The sequence below is a fragment of the Suricata suricatta genome, chromosome 1 (genome assembly GCF_006229205.1).
Source record: "Suricata suricatta isolate VVHF042 chromosome 1, meerkat_22Aug2017_6uvM2_HiC, whole genome shotgun sequence".
Taxonomy (NCBI): Eukaryota; Metazoa; Chordata; class Mammalia; order Carnivora; family Herpestidae; genus Suricata; species Suricata suricatta.
In genome coordinates this window covers 18,847,930-18,864,795 of record NC_043700.1, presented here as the reverse complement: position 1 = coordinate 18,864,795, position 16,866 = coordinate 18,847,930, and positions in this window count along the sequence as shown.

Here is a 16,866-nt window from a genome sequence, read left to right as displayed (position 1 = left end):
AAAAAGTAAATAAACATTAAAAAAAAAAGAAAATTCTTGAAGTATTGGGAAGCTTTCATACTGGAAATTTACTGTTGGCAATAAACACTTTCCTTGAACTGATAGACCCACATCATTCGATTTTTGTGAACACGTGTGTGAAATGCCCAAGTCTGAACAATCATACTTGGTCTGCCATTCTTTCAACTGAAAATAATGTTTCCCTGGAAAACACTGGCTAGCTAGGCTCACAACTCAAACAATCACGCATGTGATTTTCTTCAAAGCAACGATCTGATTTCAATGTACAGCAGAAGTGCTTTGTACATGCTTCTCATTTCATCAAGGACAGAATTTGGTAAAATCAATAATGTATCTTGCTTCTTCAAGGTAATCCCTAAGTCTACTGAACATGTTTCCCATTATGAGTGGTTGGAGGTGAAAAATACAGTGACTATTAGCAGTTTGCTGCCTCTGCCTTGATTTGTGCTAAGTTACTCACCAGTTTACCTGTCCTTATTATTGTAACACCAGTGTAAATGTGAGCACAGCGGGGGGCACCTGGGTGGCTCAGTTGGTTAAGCATCCAACTATGGCTCAGGTCATGATCTCATGGTTTGTGAGTTTGAGCCCCACATTGGGCTCTGTGCTTACAGCTCAGAGCCTGGATCCTGCTTCAGATTCTGTGTCTCCCTCTCTCTCTGCCCCACCCCCACTCACAGTCTCTCTGTCTCTCTCAAAAATAAATAAACATTAAAAAAAGAGAGCAGGGAAGAGTGAGGGACACAGATCAAGGGAGACTACTGAATACTGGAGACGAACCATGGACTGAAGGGGGAGGGGGAGGGGGGAGGGGGATGGTCATGGTGGGGGGCACTTGTGGGGAGAAGCACTGGGTGCTATATGGAAACTAATTTGACAATAAACTATTATAAAAAAATTGTCAACACAGTGGAAAAAGCAAATATACCTAAGTACAAAATAACAGTACTTGCTTAACCCTGAAAGGGTCTTGTGGACATCCACGGGTTGGTGGACCCCACACCGAGCACTGCTGTCCTGAAGAGCAGCCATAGTCTATCTCTTCCCTTCAAGAAAGAGGTTTTGTTGTTGTTTCTGTTTTTGTTTTTGAAGATCAAGAGAGACAATTGTTCAACTTTTGCAACTCTGACCCTAAAAAGCGTTTGATAATTATTTTTGTTGGAGTTTAAAAAACAAAATATGCAATACTGGGTATTTAAAAGAAAAAGTATAACAATCATATGATTTATTACAGGCTTACTATGCTCCAGAAACTGTTGTCAAACTTTGATAACACTTCACTTAACACACACAACCTTAATCAGAATGTAGGTGTTATTTTCATTTCCATCTTATGATAAGGAATTTACCCAAGTTTCTGTTAGCTAGGAAGTGGCAAAGCCAACCATCCAACACAGTTCTTTTTAATTCAAAGACCAATTGTATTCATCCCTACCTAAAATTACTAATGAAATATTTTCTGGGGCTCCTGGGTGGCTCAGTCAGGTGGGCATCCAACTCTTGACTTTGGCTCAGTTCATGATCTCACAGTTCATGGGTTTTAACCCCGTGTCCGGCTCTGTGCTGACAGTATGGATTCTGGTTAGGATTCTTTTTCTCTCTCCCTGTCTCTCTGTCCATACCCCACTCTCTCTCTCTCTCTCTCTCTCTCTCAAAATAAATAAGTAAACTTAAAAACGTATTTTCTATCCTAATTACCTAAATGAAATTTTGGTATTCTTCCAGGTATACATGTTGGTTTATCACGGACTTCTCTAACGATCATCATCCAAATGTTAGGTCTCCCAGGAAGTCTTATTGTCCACTTGACCCAATTTAAATTTCCCATTTTAGGGCTTTCATGATTTCACTTATTGCATGTACCACTGTTTCCCATTATTGCTTGTTTTCACTGATTGTAAGCTCCTTTAGGTCAAGCATAGCATCTTATTCACCTTTTATAGTCTATCTGGCAAATTAACCGCTGCAGCAATGGTCTCCCCCCTCCCCTCCACCCCATGGGCTTCAACTCGCCTGTGTGGTAGATTGCAAATTACCACGATCTCTTTGCACTTCCTGTTATCAAAAGTAGAGCATACTTTGCTCCCTCCTAGATCTGGTCTAACCTCATATCTGCTTCCTACAACACAATGCAGCAGAAGTGACTTGTGCAAATTCCAGGCTATGGCCTTTAGAGGCTTTGCATGCTTCTGTTTTCTCTAGGAAGACTGCCCAGCCGCTGTGTGAATAAGCTCTGGGGAGCATGCCGGAGGTAGAGAGCCCATGTGGAACAACTATGAGTCATCCTGGGTAAGCCGTCCTAGCCCAGTGGGCTGCCCCCACCCCCCACCCCCCCAACCACTTGTATGCGTGATCAGCCAAATCAGCTATGTCCGGCCAGGGTTGTGAGACCTACCCTGACGAAGGTGGCTCAGATAGCTGACTCACAAATTGTAAGCTGATTAAAGGTTGTTGTAGAAATCAGGGTTCTTCATAGAAACAGAGCCAATGGGGTGTGTAGTGTATATTTATGTGTGTGTGTATTTGTACATGTATGTATGTGTATATATGTGTGTGTATATGTATGCACATATATAACATATATGTAGTTTGTTCTGATATATCTTATTTCATATATATTTGAAAGAGAGAGGGATTTGTTTATTTTAGGGAAATGGCTCATGTGATTGGTGGGTAGCAAGTTTGAAATCTGCAGAACAGGCTGGTAGGCTGGAGACCCAGGGAAGAGCTGATGCTCAAAGGTGGTGTATATAGAGGCAGAATTCCCTCTTCTTTAGGTGTCAGTCTTTTTGTCAGCCTTCAGTTGATTGGTTGATGCCCACAAATTTATGGAAGGTAATCTGCTTTGCTCGGTGTCTACAGATTAATGTTAATATTAATCTTATCTAAAATATAGCTTCACAGTGACAGGCTGGTGTTTCATCTAATATCTGGGTCCACTGCTTAGCCATGTTGACACATAAAAGTGACCATCACAATCACCAGGTTTAAAATTTTAAATTTATTTTGATTTGATAGAGCACGCATGTGAACAGAGGGAAAGAGAGAGATAGAGAGAGAGCCTCTTAAGCAGGCTCCATGTGAGGCTTGGTCCCACAAACCCTGGAATCATGACCTGAACTGAAATCAGGAGACTGACACTCAACCACCTGAGCCATCTAGGCATCCTAAGCACCATATTTAGATTGGTTCATTAGGGAGCAAAACATATCTGATCTACTTAGTACCCATCATCTCTGCTGATCTCTCTGCACACTCAGCAGTCTTAAGAATTATTCAGCAAAGATGCAAAGTTTACTAATTTCAAAAGAGAAAATAATTTTCTTCTCCATGAATTTTGAAGCTTTGAAATATGTATATTTTTTAAATTTTAAATATTTATTTATTTTTGAGAGAGAGAGAGTATGAGAGTGCAAATGACTCAGAAAGGGGCAGAGAGAGAGGGGGACACAAAGTCTGAAGCAGGCTTCAGGCTCCAAGCTGTCCGCACAGAGCCTGATGCAGGGCTTGAACCCATGAACCGCGAGATCATGACCTGAGCAGAAGTCAGTCACCCAGCTGACTGAACTATCCAGGTGCCCTGAAATACATATTAATAGAGAAAATAGTTTAAAATGTTGGCAATAGATTTCTAGAAACAAACTTCCTCTCTTTGTGATTGTAGTTGAATGAGACATACGTCCAAAAGCAAATCAAAGCGAATACACACTTGTCTTTCCTGAAAGAAGGCTTTGGTTGTAGTGTGGAAAATTCTTCTCTTCCTGATCTAGTAAATGTTAAATGACCTCCTTATCTATTCCATTCCAGACCTTGAGCTAGACATTCCCTCTCAGCATTAATCTCTTCTCTCCTGGAACAAAAGGAAAGGAGAGCATCTTTTTCCCATAGGAGTTCATTCTTTGCTTAAGACCATTTGCTGTTTTTTTATGTTCTGTCTCTATTCTGTGTGTTTAAGTACTTTCACTAGGATAATATGCATTGGCTGTTCCCATGGAAGAAATTACTCTTTTTTCCCCCACTCCAAAAACAGGGTAGTATTGAACTGCTCCAGCACAGTCCTCCTTGCCAGTTCTTTGTTTCTTCATTTTGTTCACAGATCTCTTGAGGCAAGGATTACAAGCAGTGCATTGTTTGTGTTTCTGCCTTTTGGCAGCAAAAAAAGAGTTTGAAAGCCCTCCAGCAAGGGTATTTCCTGTACCCTGCAATAAAAGAACTAGATGAAAGTGCTACTCACTTGAGATCTGCAAAACTTTCCAACTATAGTTAAATCTTGGCTTTTGACTCTTCTTCAGTTCTGAAGCAAGGAATCTGCCTTCTTCCTTGAAAGTTTCTCATCTGGCTGTAAACATTCTAAATGTATTCTATTATCCTTGAGGACAAACTTTAGGTTAGCAAGTAGATATAATAGGGACCATTTACAGGAGCCTCAGTGTGTGGTTGCACTGGCTGAGTGCTTTGCAAACATTATCTAATTTAACCCTCGTGACAATCATGTAAGTCAGGTATGAAATTGAGGCAAAGATATTTGCTTAGTAAAGCCATTTGTTTAAGGATGCTCAGCTAGTAAGTGGCAGGCTAGGCATCAATGCCGGAGTCTGACACCACCGCTCGTGGTCCTGATCTCTACGTTAGTCTAACGGGATTGATAAACCGGAGCAATGTTTGCAGGGTGGTGGTACAATTTCAGCTTATGGGTCAAGAATGCAGGTCTGAGACCAAGCCTGCCTCAGATCAATTCTTTGCTGCTTTACTAGTTAGCTATTATTTAATTGCTCTGTGACTCAGTGTCTTTCTCTTTATAATGAGGATAATGAGAGGTGCCTGGGTGGCTCCTAAGCATCCAACTCTTGATTTCGGCTCAGGTCATGATCTGATGGTTTATGAGCTTGAGCCCCGCATCAGGCTCTGTGCTGACAGCGTGGAGCCTGCTTCAGATTCTCTGTCTCCCTCTCTCTCTGCCCCTCCCCTGCTCTCTCTTTCTCTCTGTCTCCCTCTCTCTCTGCCCCTCCCCTGCTCTCTCTTTCTCTCTGTCTCCCTCTCTCTGCCCCTCCCCTGCTCTCTCTTTCTGTCTCTCTCTCTCTCAAAATAAATAAATAAACATTTAAAAAGAAATAAAATAAGGATTATATGCATTTCCCTCAGATTTTTATAGGGAGTAAAGGAATACATGGAAAGAGCTAACACTACTCGGCACATCCTAAACGCTAAGTGTTACCTATTCTTATAGACATGTATGAATCTTTTTCATCCGGTATCAATTTTTGAGTTTCCTGTCCAGCTACAAGATTAAAGTTGTTTCTACATTATGTCAAAGTACAAAAAAGGCCAATATGGAAACAAGTCATTCCAATTGCCAGTTCAATGAAAATAATAGACTCATTATTTGGTGTTTTGTAGAACAAAAGCAGCAACTCTTTTTATCACATAGCTTTTAAAAAGTTTTTCCATTGGTCACATAGTTGAGATGAAGGCAAACTTCAAATTGTTAAGCAAAAGGAAGGAAAACTGATGGGGAAGTTAAGACTTTTTCAGAATGGTTCCATATTATGCCCTTTCTAATGGTGATGTAGAAGGTTCTGGAGCAAAATGTGGAGTGGTCAAAATAATAGGAGTTACATATGGTTCTTTCCCCTGCTTCCAACCCCAGGAGTGCCCAAGAGTACGTGTCCATTTTAGACAAATTATCAATTGTTCTATAATTCAGTTTTTACCATTGTTACTAGTGAATTCAAATTTTTTAATTTAACTGCTGTCTGAGGAGATCTAGAGCACTTGTTTACTGAGCACCTTCTAAGTGGTTTTGACATACAGAATAGAAAACTGGTGATGTGCTGGGACTTTTATATTTTTTTCTAGAATGTTCCATACACTAGTAATTTCATATTATTAAATGTATATATTTTCAAAAGGTAGTTACAGTTTCCATGACAACTTTTCTTTACACTCTAAAAAATTGGGAAAATGCAGAAAAGCATCAAGGATAAAATAAAAATCAATGGATCTCCACCGTAATATATGGATGCCTTCATCTCCAGTAAAGGTGGTTGTTTTATTTATTTATTTTTATTTATTTATTTTTAGATTTTATTTTTTTATTTTATTTTTTTGAATATAACACAATTTATTTTTTTTACATATGCAATTATTTTCCATCATTTACAATACAGTAGTTACAATGACACTCCAAACAGAAAAGCAAAGTAAAAAATCAAAACACCAACTTCTATTTCATGTAATTAGACTTACACAGAAATTAGAAGGTTAAGTAACAACTAGTTAATCACCTAATTTCACAGCTATCTGAAGTGGCAGTCGTTATATAGCAGCTTATCTATGATACATTTAAGATAAATGATACAATTTATTACTTGCCCATAAGCTACAACACAGCCTGCTTAATACCTTTCCTTAAGTAGAAAAGTAGCTAAAGACGCACAGGAAGTCAACAAAGAACAGAAGACCGTGCTCTCCTTTTGCCTACAGTCTTCACCATCCTGCTTTCCTTCCTTCTGTGTGTCAGGATGATTGGAAGAATTAGAGACACTTGTAGAAAAAAAAACATTTTCATGATCTATTTCTCTCCTTCAACAAACAAAAAGCTATGAGCTTTCCTTTATCATGTCCAGTGTTCAGAAATTTACGTTCCAATGTTGAGACATTGCCTAAGGGACCATAACCTATTGAGTGCAAGATAGCCCACACCTGTTGCTCTGACCTTCCAGCTCATTCTCCTCAGGTACAGTCCATTAACTTCACCCGGTAAATTATTTGCCTCTCAGAGTATCTCAGACATCCCAAATCAGGAACATGAAGTCTGCTGTGAAGAGCACAGTGGCCCTGAACTCCTAAGACATCCTAGAAACATCGTGGATAGTCCTGTCTGCTATGACAGTGGTAAATAAAGGATTCGGCTTGCTCTGAGAGAGGGAGCAGGGGTGGTAACTGCCCACTGGCATAATCAGTTTCATCACAGATTGTCCCAAAGCGGGAAGTTTGGTACCATCTTGCCTCTTCTGAATCTTAGTTATTACCTTCTGCATGGACTCCCAGGAGAGTTTTAGACCATGGGGAAAAGCCATGAAGTGAATTCTTTCTCAATAATCTAACCTTAGGCACCACAGAGTTGCTAAGACATTCCCCCAAGGGCTAAGAGATGGCATCTAGAGGCACTGGAACTTCTAGGTCCATCTTCAAGCTTCATGCCCTTGCTTTATCACAGGGCTGTTTGTCCTCAAAAATCACCAGCTCTAGAAGTCTCTCTACAAGCAGGAAACTGCCTGACTAAAGGTAACCCAATCATGATTTTTTTTACACATAATTGCAAATTATCTTCACATTATTATTTAAATTGTTTGATAATATAGCCTTATTTTTTTCTGACTTAAGATACTTATTAGTATTTATACAAACAAGCTGCAACTACTAATTAAAAACTAGGAGGGTTTTTTTTTTTAAAGTTTTATCTGTTTTTGAAAGAGTATGAGTGGGGGAGGGGCAGTGAGAAGGAGACACAGAATCTAAAGCAGGCTCAAGGCCCTGAGCTATCAACACAGAGCCCAATGTGGGGCTCAAACTCATGCATCATGAGATCATGACTTAGTGGTAGCTGGAATGAGCCACCCAGGCACCCCCAAAATAGGAGGGTTTTTCCTCAATAAGAGTACATTTTTTCTTTTTTAATATTTTTATTTATTATTGAGAGACAGAGACAGACCATGAGCATGGGAGGGGCAGAGAGAAGGGGAGACACAGAATCTGAAGGAGGCTCCAGGCTCTGAGCTGTCAACAGAGCCCAGTGTGGGGCTCAAATTCACAAACCGTGAGACCATGACATGAGCCAAGTTGGATGCTTAACTGACTGAGCCACCCAGGCGCCCCCATTTTTTAAAATTTGTTTGTTTATTTTGAGAGAGAGAGTACACCATGAACATGCAAGTGGTGGAGGGGCAGAGAGGGAGAGAGAGAGAGAGAGAAAGAGTCCCAAGCAGGCTCCACTCTGCCCAGAATCCAATGTGAGGCTCAAACCCACAAACCGTGAGATCATGATCTGAGCCAAACCAAAAGTCAGATGCCTAACCAAAGGAGCCTCCCAGGCACCCCAAGAGTACATTCTTTACAAGGACACTATTTGTGTAAGATTTCCATACAAATAGGATATATACTTTACAGGGCTTTCCATTACATGGTCCCATCTTTCTGGGATTTAAGCAGGAATGAATTTATTGTTCAGTTCAGTTATTGTGTTCTTCAGCTCTGTGATTCTATTTGGTACTTATATTTCTCTCTGTTTGAGTTCTCATTGTGTTCATTCATTCTTCTCCTGAGTTCAGTGACGATCTTTATGACAATTTCTTTGATCTTTTTTTTGAATCAGGTAAATTACTTATCTCCATTAATTAAGGTTTTCCCCTGGGCTTTCTATCTTATTCTTTCCTTTTGTCACATATCCCCCTGTTTCTTCATTTTTCTTGATTCTCTGTGTTGGTTTCTATGCATTAGATAAGATGAAATAGTCATCTTTCGGTCTTAAAGGAGTGGCTTGTGTAGGAGATGGACCTCATCATTTCAGCTTGCCGTAGCTCTAGGTATTATCTCAAACATTTGTGATTGTCTAAGAAACCTATCATATCTTTAATATACCCTCAACCCTGTAGCTGAGAGTGTGCCAAGCCCATTCAATGTCCCAAAGGGAAGGATGACACTCAGCACCGAGAGTCAGACTGAAGCCAGAACCTCAGGTAGCAGCTTTTAGAGTATGAAGATCTATACAGTCCTTAGCACCACAAGTGTCAACTCTGCTGTCTACCAGAGGCAGGTGATCTGGAGATCCCCTGGGGAGCGGCAGCAACAACTGGGGCCCCAGGAGAGGGCATAAACTCGTACCTGGGAGATAAGAGCAGGCTGTAGTGCGGCAGAGAACACAAACATGGTATCCACTAGCCTTCAATTTCTAAGAGAGTTTCTGTAGGCCCCTTATAAGTATGCCAGACCTGAAACCTGCCCCTAAGGCTGAAGCTTCTGGACAAGCAAATAGGCCTCTTTCACAGGTAGATTGAGGGTGTGTTCTTTCTGCTGTCTGTGGAGTGCCCTGGGGGTTAGCCTGCCAAGAACTTCTTGCAATCCCATGGGACCTAGGAACAGAAGCTCACCGTCCTTCCCTGGCATCCAGGCCAGATGATCAAGGGGCATCACCTAGGCAGCAGCCACAGAAACCAAGACAGTGGACATCACACCTGGAGCATCAGATGTATGTAAAGGCTTCCATCTGGCAGGTACTGGCACTCTGGAGCTTTGGAGAGTGTAAAGATAGTGCCCACACTCCAACTATTCTGGAAAGGTTCATTAGGCCAATTAAAAAGGGTTAATTATGCCCCACTGGCCCCACGTGATCAATAGGGAGTCCCCTAGGCAGCAGTTGCAGATACCAGGCACCAGAAGAAGGTGGAAGATCCCTTCTGGGAGATAATGGCACTCTGGAGTGCGGCAGAGGGAGACGACAAAGATGGCACCCGTTGAATGCAATAAGGTAAAGGGAAAGAATGTAGACGGTGGCGGGCAGGAGAAAGAAAAAAAAAAGCAGGGTGGGGGTGGGGGAAAGAAGATGATACCTGTCAGCTGGACCCAGGCAAAGAGGGAGGTATCCGAGGACACTAGTAAGAAAAAGCTGGTGCCTGGCACCCAGCAGCCTGTTAGATGTGTGCTAAATTAGATGCCTGCCTTTCAGGTGGATGCTTTAAAATTAGCAAACGAGGGGCTCCTGGGTGGCTCAGTCGGTTAATTGATTTCAGCTCAGGGCCTGAAATCAAGCCCCGCCTTGTGATGCGCCCAGAGCGCGGAACCTTCTTGGGATTCTCCTTCTCCTGCTCCTTCCGCCCCTCCCCCTTCACTTGTCGGCGCGCAAGCGCACGCGCATCCTCTCGTCCCCGCGCCTCCTTGCCACTCTCCCTCCTTCTCTCTCTCTCCCTCCTTCTCTCTCCCTCCCTCCTTCTCACTCCCTCCCTCCTTCTCTCTCCCTCCTTCTCTCTCTCTCTCTCTCTCTCTCTCTCTCTCTCTCTCTCTCTCTCTCTCTCCTCTCCCTCCCTCCTTCTCTCTCTCTCTCTCTCTCTCTCTCTCCCTCCCTCCCTCCCTCCCTCCCTCCCTCCTTCTCTCGCTCTCTTGCTCTCTCTTCCTCTCTCTCTTCCTCTCTCCCAAATAAATAAATTAACAAATAGTAAATGAAGCTTATTCGCACCAAGTTTCCAAGTCCCTCTCAGTCAGCTGCTTCAGCACGGAGTCCAGGGGGCAGGTGAGTTGGAGGGCGCGAGTCCCTTCGGAGCCGATTCTCACGTGTTTTAGCCTTGCGGACACGAGCCCCGTCGGTTTGCAAAGCTACATGTTTGGGGGGCTCATCTCCCAGGTGCAGGGTTTAACAGTTACGGTGTGCGAGGCAGGGTCTAAACCCTTCGCTTCTCAGAAAGCATTCACAGAAACTCTGGGTTTTGACTTCCCTCCTGACTGGGGGCTGCCACAGCCGGGGTGGTTGATGAACTTGAGCCCTAGACTCTCCTACCTGCGTCTCTGTGGGCTTTGTGTTGTTTGCTGGTTGCTTAGACAGCCTTTAGGTTTTTTTCAAAGGAAGCTTTTCAATATGTAGCTGTAGATGAGGTGTATCCATGGGAGGGCAAGTTCACGGTCTTCCTACTGTCGCCATGTTGAACCAGAACCTGCAGGGTTATAGGAATGGATTTATAACAAGAATAAATTGTTATCTTATGTTCCTCTGCACAGTCATTTCACATGCCTTGAAACATAAAAGAAATCCACCGTTCAGAATTTTTCTCACAAGGTAACCTAAGGACCTAGATGCATTTGGGAGTCCAAAGGTTATGATTTACGTAGATAGCTTATTGGATGATTTCATAATGAGTTAAATCTAGGAAGTTACAGGGTCTGCGTCTAACGTTTTGAGACTGATTTTATAGGAGATAATTAAATCTGATTATTTTTTGGAATTATTTTCAGAGAGAGAAGCTTGGAGATGGAGAGGGTAAATTCAGTTCCTCTTATGCTTGCTTTTTATTCCTATTGCCACAGCACACAGCTTGTATTCGTCGGTATTTGCATATATATCTTTGCGGAGAATATGTTTGTGGACCTCCCTGAAAATTTACTCTATAGAGCAAACAAAAATAATACTAGTTTTCTGAAGGGATTCATAAATCAATGCTTTTGTGTTCTTTGGAGCAATCCTTGACTATTAGAGAAGTCTGTGACCCACAGGGGTCCTTAATTAGCCTCATTAAAACACACAAACCACACGAGTACGTCAGAGAAAAATGTCCGCAAAGGAACCTTTAAATTTTTTTGTTTAATTTTAATTACAGTATAGTGAACATACAGTGTACAATACAGTGACTGGGTAATTCTGTATGTTGCTCAGTACTCATCATGATAAGTTTACACTTTGATCCCCATCACCTGTTTCACTTACCAGACCACTCCCTTCCCCTCCGGTTCTCAAAATAACCTTTATGGTGAAGCCAGCTTCCTGAGCTCTGCTACTCTGGCAGGTCACTTCTGGATAAAAAGGAAACTGGTGACAAGATGTCTCTCTCAGTTCATGCAATGACCTGATTCATTAGTGGGGAGGGTGGTGGCGGCAGTAGCGGTTCAAATGTCAACAAGAAGAGAGAAGAAAAAAAATGGCTACTGATCTCCTGAGCAGTTTGCTTTGCAGGAACAATTAACGGCTGTGTGAGTTTTATGGTCCTGTCTGCACATTCGGGATCCTGCTGTTCCTCGTGTTCCCCTAGATTTGCACGCTCATGGTTCACTTGAGCTGTGTGATTTTTGTCATTCATGGCATACATGGAAAAGATTGCCGCCCTTCTGGTGAAATAGTTTTGGTATTTAGATTCATAAGGTATACAGAAAATAATTTTTGAAAGGGATGCCTATTTAATGTGTTGATTGGGGAACCGAAAGGCAGAACCTGTCTATGAAGGACTCACCTGCAAAATCACGGGAGGTGCTGAGTGTCAGCTCAACAGTCTTTCGATGGGTCCTATTCATTCATGTCTCTGTGCACGTGGTGTATTTATGTTTAATTTGTTAAGAATTTGGTGCAAAACATGGAGAGCCATTCTTAGGGCCAGTGACAATCCACATATGGAGAGTTTTGAGGGCTTTTGCAGATTTTATGGATTTGGTACAGTTCCACAGCAAACTATAAAATGATTATGGCAGCCCAGAAGGTTGTAAAAGTTAAAACACAAATATCTGAATTAGGGGGCCTAGTGAGGCATGCACGCAGCAGTTAAATCATCATGTACATCCCCATCACTTAGTCATCTAACAGGTCATTTGGGTAAATATTTTTACCAGCTCTTTGCCATAATAAGTCCTTGAAATAGACTGATAATTTTATTCTCACAGTTGGTGATTGTATATGGACCAAGAGTATGAAGTAGGATGAGATTTCTACTTTCAAGATGAAGAAGTTTGCATATTCTATTAGTTCTACCTCATTAGTTATATTCCTTTTTTTTTTTTTGGTCCTTGTTTGATTTTTGAATTTGGGGTCTGTTATACGTTGATAGCAGATTAGAAACCAATTTTTGTCGTACATCTATATGGTTTTATTTATACACTTTGATTTACATACTCTTTTAGTTGGTATCTTAGAATTTATAAATGTCAACTTTATTATTAGGTTATCAGTTTAACATAATCCAGTGCTTGTTCAGTTTAAAATGCTTTGGATACTATGTTGCCTGAAGTAATATTGCCAAACTTTTATTTGTTAGATTAGTTAAAATGTACCCATCTCTTAACTGGGTGCCTTTTCTTGTAGCTTCCTTTGTGTTTCTAGAAGGCAGTGTCTCACTGTGTTATTGTTGGATTTCATTTTAATTCAACTTGCGATGCTGCAAATATGGCAGTGGATTCTAGGTCTTGAACACCTAAAGCCAATTTGTTTTAAGCTGTTCAAGATCATGATCCTTTATTGTCTATCTTCTGTCATAGTTTTATGGTTAGGGACCTGGGATGGTGATAAGAGATTTATGAATGGAGCCAGGGTGTCTCTGAACTCCGCTTAGACCCTTCAGGGTGTTGACAAAGAGGGTCCTCATTTCGTCTGCATGATTGTCCCTTCCACTTCATGTTCCTGAATGTTCTTGCTCTTGTACTGTCATGCTCCCACACTCACGTTAGGGGTGATGGATGCTTCCCGTGTACTGTCCTACTCCCTCCACACTGTCATATCCCATATACGCTCATATTTAACACTTTACGGTGCCACGGCATTTAAAACTTCGCCTTTAGGGGTGATGGATGCTTCCTCGGTAGCCTGCTGAGCAGGAGATCAAATCCCAGATTTGGAGAGAAGTGGAGTGATTTTGGAGCTGATGCTTCGGTGAATGTCATGCATGTGGGTTTGCGTCTTGACAAGGCAGGGATAGATGTGCTAATGTGCCTAGAGCAAGATGATCATTTCCTAACTTACTTCCTCATTCATAGAACCAGTAAGAAGGGCTTTATCATTATCTTCGATGGTGTGGATTAAAAAGCTGTATTCCTGGGGTGCCCAGGTGGCTCAGTCCATTAAGTGTCTGACTCCTGATTTCAGCTCAGCTCATGATCTCATGGTTTGGGGGACTGAGCTCTAGCTCTGCAGTGATAGTGCAGAGCCTGCTTGAGATTCTCTCTCCCCCTCTCTCTGCCCCTCCCCTGCTCTCTCTCTCTAAGGAAACTTAAAAATAAAAAGCTTTACTTCTGTGTAATACACCCAACTGTACATTTTAGGTTACATTTAAAAAACTATTGAAAAGTCTACTGCTGAGAATAATTACACTGATAATGGGAGCTACCATTTACTGAGTTTCCTTAATGTGCCAACTGTAACCATTTACTTAGGATACATTATCATCGGTTCTTAGAATCTGGGATCAGTATTATTTCTCGATGGCAGATGGAGAAACTGAGGCTCCTGTAACTAATGAGCATCAGAGCACACATTTGGCTCAGAGTTTGGCTCTGAAGTCCTCAATTTTTGTTGTTCAAGGAGGATCTGATCTGGGTAATTCTGGGTCATGGACCAGGTTAGAGCACAACATTGCTTAGGGCATCTTTGTGTTCAGGGAAAGCAGACATTTCAAAAGCCATAGAGGAGAAAAGGCAGGAGTCTCCTACCCTCCTGTTTCTCCCCGTGGAGACCATACTAGGGCTACAGTGCTTTGTTAACAAGTAGCATGTTTGCTTTCTAGTGGGGCATTTTGCCCTTCTAATAGGATAAGCCTGAAAGCAAACTGGAAGGTGGGGAAAAATCAGCCTCTTGGAGCGCCAGGCAGTCTGGATGTGGGTGTCGGCGGTTTAGGAGTGCTGCCTGGGAACGTTCCCTGCACCTGGATGTGTTGCGGTCTGTGGGATGATCTATCTGTAAGGAAGGGGAGATGAGGCCAGGAGTCCTGTGGGAAGCTGAGCTTGGAGACAGCCTCTCCTTGCAGGGAGAACGTAGGAAAGAAGTCTTGGCAAGCTGTTGTCCGGGCAGGTCAGAGTGAGCATCTGGGACCACTTTGCGACAGTTTGCTTAGTGTTGCACACTCTTTCTATAATACTACACTGTTTTCATGTTGTTTGGCAAGTTTTATTATTATTTTTTTAATATCTCTGCAGGAGAATGCGTTTTGTGGAAGAAATGATCAACCAGTAGAAAGCCCTCTGTTTGTAATAAAATCCTTGCCAGGTTTGAGTTAATAGCCTCCAAGGATGGGCTATTGAGAAGAGAGCTAGCCAAAGTGTTAAATAATATACTGTCCACCATAATCTAATACCCTCAAGGGAGAGAGCCAAGTGACTCAATATGGGTTTTCCATCTTCAATTTCAATAACCTGATGGCAGAATTAAACTGCAGAGCGTGCAGGCTGCCTCAGCACGCGCCCTGTATTTGAGGTGCCTTTCCCATGGTCACTTTGGCTCCTGTGGGCCATTCCCAAGGAGCCTAAAGTGCATCTACAAAGAAGTCTAGGAAGTCTAGTGGTGTTTTGAAGTGTTGGGAAGACCGTGATGCTCCAAGGAAATGCAATTGAATTTCGACCACAGAGTGATCAGCAATTAGTAGTACAGTAGTACAGTAGTTGTTTGATTTAATTGGGATCTTATGTAGAGTTAGGTCATTTGTACTAGCATGGGGAAAAGGAATAAGATGTTTTTTCTTTTCTTTTTTTTTTTTTTTTTTAGTTCAATGTTTTAGGTGTTTTCAAGATTTGCTTTAGAATGCATGCCTTCATGACCTTCTCTCTTATGCAAGCAGTTCAGTTTTAGGTGCCTTGGAGCATTCAAAACTAGTCAGATTGGAAACAGCATCTCTGGTGATTACTCAGCAGGGGAAAACTTGAACCTAGCTGAGGGGGGAATTTTTGTGGGTCAGAAAGCTATGTTCTGGAGTAGAACTTGGGGGAGGAAATAAATTATCTTACAGGGACTGTATAAAAAGCAAACATGTTTGTTCTTAATGAACTTGTTTGAATTTTTTTATTTTTGCAGTAAGTTTGATGCTGATATGAAAGTTGGAGCAGAGAGAAAGGACAGGAGAGTATGCAAATCCACAACATCTTCCAACAAGTGGCCCTACCCACCCTCACTCTGACAAGTTTAATTATTTATACTTTTAAAAGATGCTTTTAGGGTGCCTGGGTGGCTCAGTCGGTTAAAAGATGCTTTTAACTGCTGTTTTAAGAAAATACCTGATTGTGTATTTTTCAACATCCAGTACACTACTCAAAGATTGTGGTTTACAAAGTCTTACATATGAAGGGTTAGATATGAGACGATACCAATGCCCAAATAAGTAAAAAAGAAAGTAGTACATTACCCCTCGCCCCCCCCCCACAGTTCCCAAAATAGCACTGAGATATAGATAAGGCAGGCATTGCATTCATATTTTATCAACTTTAGGAGAGAAGTTTCTGGATGGGGGAACTGGAGAGCCCAGGAAAGCTATGTGACTTGTCCAGGATCAAACAGTCAGCAAAAATGGAACCTTATTTAGACTTCAATCTTCTATCTCAGATTCTATTACCTTCATCACACTAGAGTCATATCTTGTTAGACAGAAGACCGTTCGTGTTGTGGTTTAAAATGCAAACTCACTGATAGTCCACATATTTAACAATGTATTTTTCTGATCTACTTGGGCAATGGCAATGTTAGATGAATAACTCAGTCAAATCAGAATCCGTTAAAATGAAGCATGAGCTTTTAACTCTGCCTTTGCTTTCTTTTTTTGTACTTGAAGCTTTTATTTGAACTCTGGTTAGTTAATACATGTGGTAAACATAGTTTCCGTTTTAGAATTTAGTGATTCATCACTTATATAACGCTCAGTGCTCATCACAAGTGCCCTTTTTTTTCCCTTTAAGGTATATTTTTATTTATATTGAGAAAGAGTGCTCAAATGTAAGCGGGGGAGGGACAGAGCGAGAGTGGGAAACAGTCTGAAGCAGGCTCCATACTGCCAGGGCAGAGCCCCATGTGGGTCGTGAACTCATGAGCCATGAGGTCATGATCTGAGCTTGAGTCAAGAGTTGGATGCTTAACTGACTGAGCCACCCAAGTGTTCCTGTTTTCTTGTTTGGTGGCTGTTGGGGATCCTTCATATTCTGCCATCTGATTCTTCCAAAAAATCTTTTACTGTACTCAACTTTTTCATGGAGATAGTCATTGGTATTTGCAGGTATTTTCTTCAAGAGTTTTGGAGGAAAATACCTGTTATTTAACTATTTGATTAGTTTTAAAATAGGAAGTTTCTTTACTGAAGTATTTTTCAACCTTGGAACTGTCAAATTTTGGACTGGGGACTTCTT